At 43.2% G+C, this 12,093-nt stretch overlaps 1 protein-coding gene across 6 annotated transcripts in view; it reads right to left on the bottom strand.

Moving 5' to 3' along the window:
* Positions 1-11,554, bottom strand: part of DYM (dymeclin) — a 399,581-nt gene extending 388,027 nt beyond the window's left edge. For 2 of the 6 annotated variants that reach the window (XM_006075242.3, XM_006075243.3), the window contains exon 1: positions 11,229-11,547. The gene's annotated coding sequence lies outside the window, so the exon portion shown is untranslated. Of the gene's footprint in view, positions 1-11,018; positions 11,151-11,228 lie in introns of those variants that run through there. The other 4 variants (XM_045164045.1, XM_044934602.1, XM_025273342.2 and 1 more) reach the window with 4 other exon arrangements.
* Between the last annotated feature and the right edge of the window lie 539 nt (positions 11,555-12,093).

Below are 12,093 nucleotides of genomic sequence, written 5' to 3'. Positions count from 1 at the left end.
CACTTTGGAAAATAAACACCTTTTTACAAAAACATGTTATTTCTGCTAACATGTAGATTTAGTATTTCTATTTTTAATTAAATTTTTTTAAAATGCAAAGTGTTTAAAGCCTATTCATTAAATGAGCAGAATACTCTGTATAAAATATTTGAATCTATCTTGCTACTGAACCAGGAATGCCAGTAGTTAACCTCATCCACTCTCACGAACTTAACTATCAATTCCATAGAGTTTTTCTAGAAATAAAAGTTGAATATCCTGATACATTCTACCATGCAACAATACAATGGCTTAGCAACAGTACAGTTTTATTTAAATTTTTCAAGCTCAGGGTTGAGACTGAAATTGTTCTGAACAAGAAGAACCCCCTTCAATCACTGTTATTAAACACTGAATGGCTTTGGAAATTAGTTTTTGCTGCAGATTTAATAACATTTCTCAATGAATTCAATCTAAAATTAGAAGGCCAACAGCACTGATCTGTAAAATTAACTGATACTGTGTGAATCACAAGTAACAGCAAGCTGTTTTACACACTTCTGATGCTGTCAGAAATCAAAATAAGACTTGAGATCTCCAATCCCACACAAGTATGCAATAAATAAATTTTTCAAAGTCAAACTATACTTCCAATAGCATTTTTCAGACCTCAATGCAGGTACAAAAGTACTTTCCACATTTCAAAAACTATTTTACTGTGCAACAAAGAGTTTCCACATAATCTCAACTGAAGTGATCAGTCCACAGTAGAATGATTTACTAAAGGGTAAATATCAGAAATGAATCTAACATAACTCTATAGATGCCTTCTAAGTGATTAACACACTCTAGTAAAACCACACAGGGGATTTCCTGGCAGTCCAGTGGTTAAAACTTGGACTTTCACTGCCATGGACCCAGGTTCAATCCCTGGCTGGGGAACTAAGATCCCACCAGCCATGTAGTGTGGCCAAAAAGTTATATATATGCTCATAAATTGATGTCAGTATTTGGCAATATTTGTTGTTTAGTCTCTTAAGTCATGTCTGATTCTTTGCAACCCCATGGACTATAGCCTGCCAGGGTCCTCTGTCCATGGAATTTCCCAAGCAAGAATACTGGAGTGGGTTGCCACTTTCTTTTCCAGGGGATCTTCCTGATCCAGGGATTGAACCCATGGCTCCGCGTCTCCTGTACTGGCAGGTGGCTTCTTTACCCCTGAGACAGCAGGGAAGCCATTGGCAATACTTACTGTTGCCTGGGAAATCCCATGGACAGAGGAGACTGGCAGGCTACAATCTATGGGGTCACAAATGAGTTGAACACAACTTAGTTGCTGCTGCTGCTGCTGCTAAGTCGCTTCAGTCGTGTCCGACTCTGTGCAACCCCATGGACTGCAGCCTACCAGGCTTCTCCGTCCATGGGATTCTCTAGGCAAGAACACTGGAGTGGGTTGCCATTTCCTTCTCCAATGCATGAAAGTGGAAAGTGAAAGTGAAGTCACTCAGTCATGTCTGACTCTTAGCGACCCCATGGACTGCAGCCTACCAGGCTCCTCCATCCATGGGATTTTCCAGGCAACAGTACTGGAATGGGGTGCCATTGCCTTCTCCCACAACTTAGTTACTAAACAACAATAACAAAAAGGTATATTCAAAGATGAAATACAGAAAATCTCATTATACATCAGCATTAGATATAAACATGTGTGATAAATTCTGATGATAGGAAACAATAACTCAGAACTCCAACTAAGTAATATGGTATCCCTTCTTCCCCAGAAGAAATTTCATTCTTCTCATTAGGAAACCTCTCTTAGCAAAAAAAGTTCTCAACCATTTTTAGCACTGTATTTTTAACGTCATCAATAAACACTTGTAGAAATTTTCTCTCCCTTGTTATGTGAGTATCTACATAATGTTCTTCATTTTGCCTCTGGGTCCACAAAGCCTAATTTTTACGATCTGGCCCTTTAGACAAAATGTCTGCCAATTCTGGGCCTAGAAGAATAAACTGAGGCAAAGAAAAGTTAAGTGACATGCCCAAGATCAAGACGACAGAGTTAGAAAGTGACAGATCAGGTTTCAGGCCATGGCAGTCTAGGTGCAGAAACCATGCTCTTTACCACCATGCCACACTGTTCCCATAAACCAAGAACAAGATGTCAAGGTAATAAACACCAAGAAAAGAAACTTGACATTAAAACTTGATTTAAAAACTCAATGGACAGAAGATAAGGTCAAGGAAACACCCATAATCAAGAACAAAAAGACAAGGGACTTTTCTGGTGGTCGAGTGGTTAAGAATCTGCCTTTCAACGCAGGGACACAGGTTCAATCCCTGATCGGGAAACTAAAATCCCACAGACCACAAGGAAACTAAGCCCGCGTGCTGCAACTACTGAGCCACGCACTGCAACTAGAGAGAAGCCTGCACACGGCAACACAGAGCCTGCAGGCTGCAACAGAAGGTCCCACCAACAAAGATCCTATCGTGCCACAACCAGGACTGGACACAGCCAAACATTAACAAAAATAAATATTTTATTTAAAAAAGAACAAGACAACAAATAGAAAACAGGACACAAAAAATAATAAGAGCCATTTAGAAGGTCTTAATAGATTAGTAACAGGAGTTTCAAACCGAAAGTATGAATAAAAGAGAGGAGCCTACATTCAAGACATTCAAGTCAAGTGGCGAACTGCAAAGGTCTGGGGTTGTACTTTACCTGCGTGCCAACAAAGACAACGAAGCCTCTGGGACAGGGATGAAAAACAACTCACTGCTCGTGGCAACAGCAGTAGCCAGAGTAACGTCTTGCGTAAGTTTCCTGGGTTCCAATCCCCACAGGTCCTTCCACATACTTGGTAAAAATCAGTAATGTGCTCATAGAAACATAAAAGTAAATAGAGCTGGGGGTGGGAAAACAAGGTAAACTCAGCTTAGCAGTGACATTTATGCAGTCACAATAGTGTAAACGCTAAGCGCCAATTCTTAAGTGTCCACACCAAAAGGGCTGGAAGAGGGATAGGAGGAGAAAAAGGACCTCTTCCACCATAACAGGAGTCAAGAGATATTACCTAAAATTGATAAATCACAATATAGTCATTTAGACATATTACTTACAAACATAGTTAAAAGTAGCTGTCTCCAGGAACCACACTAAAAAGGATAGTAGGTAAGACATGGGACTGCTGATCTTTTATAATATTATAAATTATTAAAGTATTTTATATAATAAAATACAAATAATATTATATTATTATAAATTACCTAACAACCCGCAAGTGTTGCTTTAAGTATTAACTCTTAATTGGAGTCAATTAACTCTCCTAAATTGGAAAGAATGTGCTTTACTATTTCACAATCATTGATTTATATTAACAACTCAATGTGCCAATATCAAAGAAGAGGTGCAGGGCTGATAAAACAAACTAGCAATACCTAAGCTCCATCATACTGGTTATGGAAGCACGACTCTGTCAGTATTTTGTGAGCACCTATCATGTGGCCAGCCTAATACTAAGAGCTAAGGTTAAAACTGGGAAAGATGGATTTTGTTTACAGCTGAGAATGAGATACAGACAAATCAACAAAAAATTATAACATGGCAACTATCCAAGACTCAGTGAAAGCTTCCCAGAGGTCATGCCATAAAAAGCTAAGACCTAAAGGACTGGCCTGGTTGGGTGCAGGGGTTCAAAGTAAAGAGAAAAGCCTGTGAGTAGGCCTGCTGCTGCTGCTGCTGCTAAGTCGTTTCAGTCGTGTCTGACTCTATGCGACCCCATAGACGGCAGCCCATCAGGCTCCCCCGTCCTTGGGATTCTCCAGGCAAGAACACTGGAGTGGGTTGCCATTTCCTTCTCCAAAGTGAGTAGGTTTTGCCTAGGATTAGGCAAAACAGGCAGGGTCCATTCCAGGAACTGAAAGAAGTTCAACATGGCTGGAATAGGGAGGGAAGCAAAGAAGGCCAGAAAGCAAGCTGATGCCTGAAGGGGATAATTTACTAAAGGGCATCTCTTCTACTATGCCCACTGTAATCACAATATTGCATCTATCTCTCGGTCTTCTAAACCAGTGAACTCCTCCCAGTACAGTGATGATTTCAAAATATCTATATCTATGCAGGTCAGGAAGCAACAGTTAGAACTGGACATGGAACAACAGATTGGTTCCAAATAGGAAAAGGAGTACGTCAAGGCTGTATATTGTCACCCTGTTTATTTAACTTCTATGCAGAGTACATCATGAGAAACACTGGGCTGGAGGAAGCACAAGCTAGAATAAAGACTGCCGGGAGAAATATCAATAACCTCAGATATGCAGATGACACCACCCTTATAGCAGAAAGTGAAGAAGCACTAAAGAGCCTCTTGATGAAAGGGAAAGAGGAGAGTGAAAAAGCTGACTTAAAGCTCAACATTCAGACAACTAAGATCATGACATCCGATCCCGTCAATTCATTGCAAATAGACGGGGAAACAGTGGAAACAGTGTCAGACTTTATTTTTTGGGATCCAAAATCACTGCAGATGGTGATCACAGCCATGAAATTAAGACACTTACTCCCTGGAAGGAAAGTTAAGACCAACCTAGACAGCATATTCAAAAGCAGAGACATTACTTTGCCAACAAAGGTTCGTCTAGTCAAGGCTATAGTTTTTCCAGTGGTCATGTATAGATGTGAGAGTTGGACTATAAAGAAAGCTGAGCACTGAAGAATTGATGCTTTTGAACTGTGGTGTTGGAGAAGACTCTTGAGAGTCCCTTGGACTGCAAGGAGATCCAACCAGTCCATCCTAAAGGAAATCAGTCCTGAGTGTTCACTGGTGCAACTGATGTTGAAACTGTAACTCCAATACTTTGGCCACCTGATGGCAAGAGCTGACTCATTTGAAAAGACCCTGACGCTGGGAAAGATTGAGGGCAGAAGGAGAAGGGGACAACAGAGGATGAGATGGTTGGACGGCATCACTGACTCAATGGACATGGGTTTGGGTGGGCTCCAGGAGTTGGTGATGGACAAGGAGGCCTGGCATGCTGCGGTTCATGGTGTCGCTAAGAGTCAGACACGACTGAGTGACTGAACTGAACATCTAGTCCATAACCATCCTGTGGGTGTCAGATCATTTATCTGACAAGCCATAAATTACCATCTGGACACAGAAATCAAGGGCTGTACCCTAGAGATGACAGGGTGAGAAGCTGGAAAAGGGGATGGGTCACTAATGACAGTGGGCTTCCCAGGCAGCTCAGTGGTAAAGAATCTGCCTTGTCAACATAGGAGATATGGGTTCAACCCCTAGGTTGGGAAGAGAAAATGGCAACCCATTCCAGTATTCTTGCTGGGAAAATCCCATGGACAGAGGAGCCTGGTGGGCTACAGTCCCTAGGGTCACGAAGTCAGACACGACTGAGCATAGCACCCTAATGACAGTAGAGCCACTGCATCAGCCCTGAACTGTCTACCTCTGGACTGCTTTTACATAAGAAACAAAGTAATGATATGTTTAAGCTAGTATTTGCATGTACAGCCAAATCAAACCTTGACTGACACAGGAGGCTCTGAAAATATTCTAAGGTGGAGGGTTGCAAGAGATATTTTGAAGGAATAATTGTCAAGATTCAGTGATTGACTCAATCTAAAAAAGAAATTTATTATCAGTCATGCTGCTGCTGCTAAGTCACTTCAGTCGTGTCCAGCTCTGTGCGACCCCATAGACGGCAGCCCAACAGGCTCTGCTGTCCCTGGGATTCTCCAGGCAAGAACACTGGAGTGGGTTGCCATTTCCTTCTCCAATGCATGAAAGTGAAAGTGAAAGTGAAGTCGCTCAGCCGTGTCTGACTCTTCAAGACCCCATGGACTCCAGCCTACCAGGCTCCTCTGTCCATGGGATTTTCTAGGCAAGAGTACTAGAGTTGGGTGCCACTGCCTTCTCCATTATCAGTCATATTACATACCAAAAAAGTTTGGGTTTTTTTTTTTCCCCCAATGACCTTATCAGAGAGTTACAGTCACTTTGGGGGCCTGCATTTTTCAACTGAGATATAATTTACATATAACATTATATTAGTTTCAGGTGTACAACACAACAAATACTGTATTGCAAAATCATCACCACAATCAGTCTAGTTAACATCTACCACCATAAACAGTTAATTTTTTTTCTTGTAATGAGAAATTCAAGATCTACTCTTAGCAACTTTCAAACATATCAGATCAGATCAGATCAGTCACTCAGTCGTGTCCGACTCTGTGCGACCCCATGAATCGCAGCATGCCAGGCCTCCCTGTCCATCACCAACTCCCGGAGTTCACTCAGACTCACGTCCATTGAGTCAGTGATGCCATCCAGCCATCTCATCCTCTGTCGTCCCCTTCTCCTCTTGCCCCCAATCCCTCCCAGCATCAGAGTCTTTTCCAATGAGTCAACTCTTCGCATGAGGTGGCCAAAGTACTGGAGTTTCAGCTTCAGCATCATTCCTTCCAAAGAAATCCCAGGGCTGATCTCCTTCAGAATGGACTGGTTGGATCTCTTTGCAGTCCAAGGGACTCTCAAGAGTCTTCTCCAACACCACAGTTCAAAAGCATCAATTCTTCGGCACTCAGCCTTCTTCACAGTCCAACTTTCACATCCATACCTGACCAAAGGAAAAACCATAGCCTTGACTAGACGAACCTTTGTTGGCAAAGTAATGTCTCTGCTTTTGAATATGCTGTCTAGGTTGGTCATAACTTTCCTTCCAAGGAGTAAGCGTCTTTTAATTTCATGGCTGCAGTCACCATCTGCAGTGATTTTGGAGCCCAGAAAAATAAAGTCTGACACTGCTTCCACTGTTTCCCCATCTATTTCCCATGAAGTGATGGGACCAGATGCCATGACCTTCGTTTTCTGAATGTTGAGCTTTAAGCCAACTTTTTCACTCTCCACTTTCACTTTCATCAAGCGGCTTTTGAGTTCCTCTTCACTTTCTGCCATAAGGGTGGTGTCATCTGCATATCTGAGGTTACTGATATTTCTCCCGGCAATCTTGATTCCAGCTTGTGTTTCTTCTAGTCCAGCGTTTCTCATGATGTACTCTGCATATAAGTTAAACAAACAGGGTGACAATATACAGCCTTGACGAACTCCTTTTCCTATTTGGAACCAGTCTGTTGTTCCATGTCCAGTTCTAACATATAATACAGTATTACTGACTACAGTCACCACACTGCACATTACATTCCTAGATGATTTATTTCATAACTGGACATCTGCATCTTTTGATCACTTTCATCCATTTCACCCATCCCCACCCCTTACCTGGTGTCTGAATTTTTAAAACAATGCTAAAAACTAGAGAAGACATCAAAAACTATTGACCAAACTTTCCTAAAAGAATGAAAACAAAAAGTCTGTAGCATATAAGAGCTATGTAAACTTGTTCTCAGCCTTCCTAAATTATTTCGTCTACGAACAGACCAACACAAGGATCACTTAAAACTGCAAGCAGCTTTTAAGAAGTTCATAGAGTTAAGCTCAACTAAGAATCTTACGAGGGAAAATAAGCTTAAAGATAGGCACAGATATTTAACGATTCCCATCATACTTTTTAATAATAATAAGTAATTATTACCTATTAATATTATTATTATTATATTTTCATTATATTTGGCTTAGCGGTAAGCTAAAACACACCACCATCAGAGAGACAAGACCTTCATGCTCAGAGGCAGTTAAGACCCTGAGAGCTAAGCTGGAAAGTGGAACCCTCTCAAGAAACAGGATGCCAAAGTACAGGACTTCCTGAAATCTCTACTGAGAAGTTTCAGCATCTTCTCCACAGCCTGGGAAAGGAAGAGCAGCAAAGGCCATCATGATCCTCTGCTTTTCAGGCCCACAACCATGCAGCTGAGTCACATTAAGGACAATCCTGGGAGGGAATTCGAGCCCAACTCTCACAGCAGTTCGTTCTTCCTGAAAATTTTCTCTCCCTCTGTCTTCCTATTGAACTAGAGGTGCCTCCATCCCCCACCAGGACAGACAGCACCTGGTCTCTCACTCCGGGCAGGGAACCATCACTCCCCCAGAGTGTCCTGTGACTTGAGCATTATATATATACTCTGATTACAAGTATGCAATACTGAAAAAACATGAATGTGGAAAAGACCGAAATGAAATACAGAAAGACTTTACACATTATTGCACTTTTTTAAAAAAGGTCTCACTCTACAAATGTCACAGACATTTCCCACATTATCCGTTTACCATCACTAAAGGGAAAATGAAACAGTCCTCTCTAGCACTAACCCCATTATCTTACGAAGCGAAAGATGACACACTGCATTTGTAACAGCAAACAAAATCACTTAACCAAGTATCCCCGAACATACTGTGATAGGCAGAGTAACAATTCCCCAAGATGTCTACATCCTAATCTTTGGAACCTGTGTTTCTGGTGTTTTACATAGCAAAAGGGACTTTGCAGGAATCCTTAAGTTAAGGACTTTAAGTTGGGGGAAATTACTTTGAATTACCCAGGTGTACCTGATCTAATCACATAGATCCTTAAAAATGGAGACTCTTTCCCAGCAGTGGTCAGATCAACTGCGTAACAGAATGATGCAACGCGGCTGGTTTTGAAGATGAAGAGGGTCACAAACGAAGGAATGTGGTTGGGAGAGGCAAGGAAACAGATTCTCCCCTAGAAACTTCCCAAAAGGAATACAGGCTTGACCAACTAACTTTAGCCCGGTGAGACCCATTTTGCACTTCTAAAACACAGAACTTCAAAAGAATAAGTTTGGGGACTTCCCGGGTAGTCCAGTGGCTGGGACTCTTGTACTCCCAATGCAGGGTGTTGGGGTCCCATCCCTGGATAGGGAACTAGATCCCATGTGCCACAACTAAGAGTTCGTAGGCCACAACTAGATCACACATGGTGCAATGAGGATGGAAGGTCCTGCATGCCACTACTGAGACCTGGCACAGCCAAATAAATAATTTAAAAAAAGAATACGTTTGTATTGTTTTAAGCCACTAAATTTGTGATTTGTTACAGTAATCATAAAAAACTAACATACACATTAAACAACTTCTAACAATATGTGACATCGTCTAGAGGAGAGAAGCATAATCAAACTGCCCAAATACTTGAAGCATTATCAGAGATAACAGTTACTTGTGCATTTTGTGATATAGTTCACTTCTATTTTTCTCATGCTCTCACAAAACTCCACCCGCTAAAAAGTCAGCCAAAGTGACAATTCTTAAAACTTTCTATAGAAGAATGAACCATATCAACCAAGAAAATAGAAGCGTCAGGAGAGCAGGATTGACTGGAAAAATCCAGGATTGACTGGAAATAATACTATATTTTTCAGAAAGTCAAGCATCAAAATGTTTGCACTGCTTATTCAGTATCAGATGGATGCCACATTTTAAAAAATAAGTCCTTCTAAATATAAAAGATTATTTGGGGTGTATGCTAATCATATTGTGGGTATATTAAGAAGAATGACTCAATCTTCTAGAGATATATATACTCAAATATTTACAAATATTTGAAGTGGGACTATATTTACAAATATTTGGAGTGGGACTAGCAATTGACAGAGCCATAAATGAAATTAAATTAGCCTGAGTTACTGTTAGAGCTGGGTAATGAGTACATGGGGGTATATTATATTAGTCCAGGTTGAACTTTTCCAAATTAAAAAGTACAAAGTCCCTGAGCTATTTATCATCATAATATGGATTTAAGACATTTAATAGGTGAATAGTTTAAAACTCCTTCCTGTAACATTTGTTGTTCAGTCACTAAGTCCTGTCCGACTCTTTTACAACCCCATGGACTGTAGCCCACCAGACTCCTCTGTCAATGGGATTCTCCAGGCAAGAATGGTGACCCAATGGTCACCATTTTCTTCTCCAGGGAATCGAACCCGAGTTTCACCTGCATTTCCTGCTTGGCAGGTGGATTCTTTACCACAGAGCCATCTGGGAAGCCCTCCTATAACATCTGCCCCACCTCAATTTTCACCACGTGCATCAATTACTATTTTATTCCCACTCATTTTGCCTTATTTACTAATCTAATGAGTTTCAGGAAGTCACCTATCAGCTAAAAGACTGATTCTTCATTTGCAGAATGGGAAGAGTTATATTTGCTCAGTCTTAGTTACAGAATTATCCAAGATAAACAACACAAAGCAGGATATTCAGAAATCTACATTACTAGTAAATTTCAAGCTCAGCAGCAACCATTCACCTATTCCCATAGATCCTCTTCCCTCCCACCTCCAGTTCCTCTCTTGAGCCTTCAATTGACCTGCCCAAAGCCAGGGTCCCTCTGAAAGGGTGCTCTAAACACACGCACGCACTTTCTTCCGGGGTCCCTCTTCCACCGTCTACACACACGTTTTCATCTCTTTCAGCACACTTTCTCTCTACACATCTCTCCCTCCAACCTTCCCCTCTTCTAAGGATTCTACCCAACCTCCCCCTTAGCAAGTCTACCCTGAGCATTCCTCTGCTGGCACTATTACAATCATCCCAGTACTTCTCTGTATTTCAGTACCATCATCCTATCAACTCTGTTAACCCAGTACTGTTCACCAACACTCGACGAGCTAACTTCCCACCCTCGCACCTTTCAGTTAAAACACAATCACTAGTTGCCAGGGAGTGCGGGAGTGGAAAATAAGGAGTGACTTCTAATGGGTACAGGTTTCGTTTTTGGGTGACAAAAATGTTCTGAAATTAAGATAGCTGCACAACCCCGTGACTATGCTTTTTAAAATACAATGAGTTAAAAACAAACAAACAAACAAAAAACACTGAGTTATACTTAGATAATACTCTTAAAGGGTGAATTTTATGGTATGTAAATTACATCTCAAAAATTTGCCCCCCCCCCCCCCCAAAAGCAATATTATTGCTCGGCTGCCCATCACACGCCCACCGGTCACCTCAATCCCACACCCTCATCACCGACTTGCTCTTCGGTGGCCCACACGGCCTGAGGCCCGCCCCCACCCACTCGCTTGGTTAACACACCCCCTCACTCCTCGGCGCCGAGTGCCACTGAACCCTGGATGCAGGGGGAGGCTCTCGCGGCCCAGGAACAGCCCCTGCACGGCTGGGGGACTCTTTTGGCCAGCCCCGGCCGGGGAAGGGGAGGCTGCTCCCAAAGCCGCTCTGACGAGGGGCTGGCGGCCCCGCCCGGCTTCCAGGGTCGCGCGGCCGGGGGGCGGCGCCACAGCCCACCTGCCTCAGCCGGCGGGGAGATCCGCTTTCAGCGCACGGACAGACGGTTGGGTAACAGCGGGGACACGACGAGCCTCGGTCACCGCCGCAGCCGGGGTGGCGCACGCCGCCTCAAGCCTCCATGTTTCCCACGTCTCCACGGCTCCGGCTCCGGCTCCTCGGCTCGGCTCCTCGCCTCGGCTCCGGCCCGGGCAGCGTCAAGGCGGAGGCCCGGAGGCGGGGACTGAAGAGAGAAGCAAGCGGGGAACGCTGCTGGGGGCCGAACGGCCCAGCGCGCGCCCGCTGGCGGTCACGTGGCGTGCGGCGCGCGGGCTTCTGGGAAGTGTAGTCCTGAGCTGGGGGCGTTAGGCGTTTCTCCGCCCGCCTGCGCTTCCAGGGTAATGGCAAAGCCACGTGGCAAAACCGAAACACTGCTTGACTTTCTCACCCTAGTGCTGACGTCCTGGCTTACCCCGCAGCGTTTGTACTGGGATCTTACGTTTATTAAAGGCCCCTGTTCATTCCAATCCAATAGTCACCTCAGAATCAAGCAGTTCCTTGGAGGACTCTGAAGAATTTGGGAAATAGGGAAATAGTGTTCGATGGAGCTCGGGTAGCAGGGACAGCCTACCATCCTGTCAGAAAGAACAGGTCCGACATAACAGACTGTCGATATGGTGCAGCGCCAAAAGCATGGAATTTGTAGTCAGATAAGCTGAGGTTACCAGGCTGATGTCACTGAGCCTTTAGTTCACCTCTCCAGCCAGTTTTCTCATATAAAATATGTATGCAAGACCATGATTATACTTCCCATACAGAACGCTTGTCAATGTCATGATAGTAATTAACTCAGATAATGGATTGTTTTCTATGTGCTGTCGAATAT

The sequence above is a fragment of the Bubalus bubalis genome, chromosome 22 (assembly GCF_019923935.1).
Source record: "Bubalus bubalis isolate 160015118507 breed Murrah chromosome 22, NDDB_SH_1, whole genome shotgun sequence".
NCBI classification, from domain to species: Eukaryota; Metazoa; Chordata; class Mammalia; order Artiodactyla; family Bovidae; genus Bubalus; species Bubalus bubalis.
Note: the sequence above shows the minus strand (reverse complement) of the source record. Positions and strands in the feature narration are given on the sequence as shown.